Here is a 6,000-nt window from a genome sequence, read left to right as displayed (position 1 = left end):
ATTATTGAAGTTATAAATAAATATTTGACAGACATTTACTAAATAATCTAGTTTCCAATCAATAGTCACATTTTCGTACAATTAGAATAGCTGTAGGTGGTGTTTTATTTAACTATAAATTACATACTAAACTAATAATAATTTAACTAATTTTCATCGTACTAAACTTTACAAATAGCTACTGTTATTAGTACTTGATATTAGGATAGCTCTTATGACATTCTTAATCGTGTTTAAACCGAACCAAGCATTGTGAAACACTACATAATCCTATGCTTAATGCCGCAAGCCCACAGACTTGCGAAAATATAAAAATGAAAATGCTATATTCGAATATAATAAATCTTATTATAATATAAAATAAACAATGCCTCGTGACATGGGTTTTTTCTGATCTGTACTTGATAGCATAAACTACGTATAAAAGAATTTACTTTTTAATTTTAAATTATGTGTTTTGTCGGGACATTTGCCGTTCTTGCGTGCACAGCCGTGCAGCTAAACCCGTAACCCTGATTATAATTAAGTAGCCGATGTCTGCGTTAGTTAATAAATGTATATGTCATATTAAAAAAATGAATATTCTTAGTGTTAAAATTACAACTTTAGGTATACAAAAAGCATTACCTCAGTGCACAGATAAATTATTACGCTTTTGCTAAACCTAGCCTCACCGCTCACAATAGGAAAGAATTTTTCGCAATAAAGTCGGCCATTGTACTGCACAGACAGGTTAGGAATTGTCGTTCCTTTTTTGAAAATGATTTATTTATCCCGCCGTGTTGATATTGACAACAATTTTTATCTGTCAATTTTATTCGACATTCTTTTTTCAATATACGTTTATATTAACTTCATTGGGTTAACAATACTTGGGGCATTATTTAGAAACAAGTTCTCGTTCACGTGAACACGTTTTGATCGAAACAGTCTTTCGTTGTTGAGTATGGTAGTTGCTGTTCTTCCTCTGACTGCAAAGGAGGAGCCTTGATCAGTGTAACTGGCCGGCCCAAAAGCCCTAGTACCTAAGGTTGGTGAGTGGTAAATATCCTTAGCAGCCGAAATTACTTTGTTATCCCGTTTCAGGGCATGACATCGTAGTGATAGTGCCCGTAGGTTGTAATGTCGCAACAAATAGTGCTATAAGATTGACAGCTTCAGTCTTTTGGTAGATTTAGATTTTTCAACAACGAGTGTTTGATATAGCTTATATTTATTTTTTACCTTTATAAAATTAGATCTAATAAAAAATATACCTAGTTATGGTTATATAACAAAAGTTGGGGAAAATATCAATTTCAACAAATTTTTATCTGATTTTGTTACGAGGGGATTACATTTTTACTGAAATCGAGTTGTTTTGCATAAAGCAATTCTCGTAGCGATTGACTTGTAGCGTCAGCATTTATCGCATAATCCATTTATAGCTTTTTCGATAATACCCAAAATATCATTTTTTGTGGTGCATCTAGTTTTAAAGGCGTCATGAAACAAAATCAACGGCAGACATAAATTCGTCGAATTATGTTTTTTTAATATATTGAATATTGTTTAAGATTTTTAAGTCCCCAGCATAACAAACAAAAACAACAACGAACAAACATTGAATGCAAAATTACCGAACGCTGTTCCACAACAGAGTGTTTATAAGGAATTATTTGCCACCACCGCAGTGGTCGTAGGTTCAATCCCCGGCTGTACACCAATGGACTTTCTTTCTATGTGCGCATTTAACATTTGCTCGAACGGTGAAGGAAAACATCGCAGGGAAACTAACATGTCTTAGACCCAAAAAAGTCGACGACGTGTGTCAGGCACAGTCTGATCACCTATTTGCCTATCAGATTTAAAAACGATCATGAAACGGATTCAGAAATCTGAGGCCAAGACCTAAAAAGAGGGTTGTAGTGCCACTGATTTATTCATTTTATTTGCCACCACCGCCAGATGGAACAAGCTGCACACCGAGGTTTTAATAATGTAATTATTAGTTCATTGTCATTATTTTAATTTTATTTTATTATTTATTTTCTCTATTATTATTGTAATATCCTTTAAATGTAGTTTACTATAATCATTGAAGCACATACATGTACAGTGATTTATGTACGTTGTGTATTCTTTGTATGACAGTATGTGTTTCGTAGTGTGCCATTTTAATGCAAATAAGAATTAGGACGAAAGCTGAGATTAAGATTACATGCGTGTTTTATGATGTGATTGACGACTGAAGAAATTCTCTTGACGTCATTTTCGGTTTAGTTTCAGTCATAAAAATAACATATATTTTTATTTGTATATTAAGTAAAACATCAATAATCTTACATACTAACAAAGCTACACCTAAAATAAAATCAGTATCAAAAAAAAAAAATTAAAAGCTAAACAACTTGTCTATTAATAATATCAAAAGTCATTGACCAATAATTCTTAATCCAATATAATGAAATGTCTAACTTGAATAATATCTCGCGGAAAAATATATTAAAGCACATTTTCGCTTCTTTGAATTTTCACACCCACATCGCATATTCATAAAGCGAAAAGAATTAATGTTTCAGCCAAAATTTTCATATATTTATAACTACGTCGGTGTTGGTCCCCCACAATGGTGTTTGATTTCCGGCGAATAATAATTTGAAATTATTTGAGATTAGAAGGATTTATTTGTATAATTACTTTCTTGTGCGTATGAAATAATTGATATTTCGCTTGCAATTTACCACAGTACCTCCCGATCTTGTTCCATTGTACGCATTGTTAATCACTATATGTTCATATAATTATAACTAAAGTAATGTAAACACTTTAGTAATTAAGAGGACCAAACTTAATAAAGTATTTCTTACGGTTAACTTAACAAGAAATTATTAACCCATAAACTAAGGACGCTCTTTAGCGGACAATGAATAAGTTACTTTCACAAACTTAGTAATTTTAACTTCAAACAATTATTGGAAACTTGTCGAATAAAACTTTCATAGACTAGATGATCTCATCTAGCATCTGCTACCCAGTTTTCTTCCTTTATCTTCTCCACTATCCCATTTCTTGGTCTCCGTTGCCTCTTCGCCGTCTCCAGGGTCTCTGTAAGTTTGAAAATATCTTAAGCCATGCTAGTGGTAACAGCGGTAAGGATGACTTACTCTTACTTCGTTCATTTCAATGAACAGCATATGCCTACATAGTAAAAAAAATGTTTGTTTGGTTTTGTTACGCTTATGTAAATGTGTGTGTACTTATGATTGTAATAAATAAATTATTATTACATATATAAAGTTCAACCATGTAAGTTTAAATAGCCAAAGCAAAAGTTTCATACAAAAAATACATGACGTAGACTATTACGATCCCTTAATCGATTGTCAAACGCATGAAAGAGCTTAACTTAACGTAACCAAACGAATATTATGTAAGAACACTCAGTATTGCTTTTAAAACTCGAAGAGAAATAAAAACATGTTAAAGTTCCATCTATTATCATTACTGTAAATACACATATCTGCCAGAACTTGCACAGGCTAAAGAAAATATGCTTCACACAGCTTGTAATTAACCTAACTATAGATTGTGCAATTAATTTACCGCAGATTGTTATACAACAATAATATCCGTCACTAAAAGCCAAATTACCAAATACATAAAATTCGGTCGAAAGTTAAATAAAACATTACAATGAGAGCCATTTAATTGCTTTTAAGTAAATCTCGTTGAGATAAACTACCAATTAATCCAATGATAAAATAATTCTTTCTGACTGCGCATATAATTATTGTTTTATTTGTTTTACGAAAATAAATTACTTAACACTGATATAATACCTAGGTAACACTGAAATTTTTAGATTTGCCGCCAATTCACAAAAATAAATGACATGCATTCATTATGCAATATACATTATGTTACCAAAGGGTTCTAAAATTGAAATTTAAAAAAGTTTTCATTGCCAATGTTTCTAACTGGCCAGTTCTAAACATTTTTAGTGTTACCGACGTAAGTTGTATGATCAGCTAATGCAATGAGCGCACAACACCAGCCGTGGTGCCTGCCTTCGATTCTCAGCCAATGGATTTACCATTTGCTCCTAATCCTGCGCGAAATTAATACTTGCTCATACGTTGAGGGATTTTAGCAAATATTGACGGCGTATATCATATAATAGCGAACTTCGTAGAGCCAAACAAGATGATGAAAGTCGTGTTATTAAAGCTGGATTTAATTTATTGATTTTAGGAAAGTAATACAATAAACGAGCAGTGTTGGCCAAGTGGTTTCGGCATGCGACTCTCATCTTTGAGGTCATAGGTTCTATACCCGGCTGAGCACCAATGGATTTTCATTCTATGTGCGCATTTAACATTCGCTCGAACGGTGAAAGAAAACATCGTCAGGAATCCGGCACACACTAGATTTAAAAAAGCCGACGGCCTTCGACACGCACAGGTGAGCCTCTGAGACGCAAACCTAAAAAGGTTGTAGCGCCACTGAAGTATTTTTTTTTAATACAATAAATACAAAATAAATATTAAGTTCACTTTTATAGAAATGAACACAAAAAGAAATAAGTTTCTGAAAACACGCATAAATATTTAACAACCAATGTATATTTAATCCTTTCTCATTTCTTACATTATTATACAATTCCAAAATTACTCCATTATGTGAATATTGTGGATATACCTATCTTTATACGTTCTTTAATTTGTGAGAGAAGAGTTTGGTGACGGGTGAACATTAAATGGTTGACAGTTACGAAGCCCATGAAAATGTTATAATGGAATTTTCTTTACTATTATTTTATATTTACCTTAAATACTTAATAAACCCATCGGTCTGGTCCGGTCCGGTTTCGAACAAACCCGATTTTGTTTCATATACTAACATACGTAAGATATTACCCAAGACTATATCATATTGTACCAACGTATGCTTGGCCATCTGAGATAGCAAACTAGTACTACTAATTCATAAATATAAATTAATTAAAAAAAACTGTCTTACATAATATCAAGCTCATTACTCTTTAAACTCTATTTATGAATTATTTAATATTCTTCATCCATTCAAAGAGTCCTAAGGATAAGAGGATAAGTGAATTGACCCACACGTGTTCAAAAATCTATCCATTATAGGATCAAGTGAGTACATGTGAAATCCCTCTGTTACACCATATTTACGTCACTCAGGTTAACAAAACGGTATTTAGAGTTCGGATACAATCCTGTTTCGACCCTTTTTACACTGCGATGTAATTTTGATGTGTAACACCGTCTGTAAACCTCCTTAAATGTCAAATAATTAAGTCAAACCATATATGGACCCTTAGATGCTATGACGAAAGATTTGCAAGTGCGCTGGATACTTTTTATTAAATTGTTCCTATAGTGGACTATCTTAAATGATTATGATATGTAACGTATTTTTTTTTTAATTCATGTAATTATTTTTACTTGATGTTACCTTGTAATGGTTCAGAAACAGAAAAAAACGAAATGTGCCAAAAATATGTGTTTTAAAAGGACTACTATCTAAAACCCAAATGTAGAAATATGAAGTTATTTTGATACACTGAATTTAGATTGTTGCATGTTGTAAAGTTACTCGTTTACAGCGATTCGTATCGCTCTTCCCTGAATACAGAGCTGGTACTAGGGAGCTCTATCCAAGGGGTGAGAACAGTACTCCATGTGAGTTAATAGTTGATACAGTTCCAAGCGACGGCACGGAGTGAAGTACCATCTTTGAGCTCACCAAGCTCCTTGGATGCTAATTTAGCGCTTTTGACCAAATGACCGAAAAACGTCCATTTCAATTGTCCATTCCGAAGATGGCTGTGGGTTTAAGTAGAGTATCTTCGAAGGAGAAATAGGTTATTTTTGGCGGAAAATGCGTAAACTTTTGTCATCTTGAAGTAAAATTTTATTTCGAAGGGATCCATGTAGAAATTAGAATTAGAAGTCTTAACACCCCAATTTAGAGTTTAGATTTCTGACACCAGCA

The sequence above is a fragment of the Pieris rapae genome, chromosome 10 (assembly GCF_905147795.1).
Source record: "Pieris rapae chromosome 10, ilPieRapa1.1, whole genome shotgun sequence".
Classification (NCBI taxonomy): Eukaryota; Metazoa; Arthropoda; class Insecta; order Lepidoptera; family Pieridae; genus Pieris; species Pieris rapae.
This window is presented reverse-complemented; position numbering follows the sequence as displayed.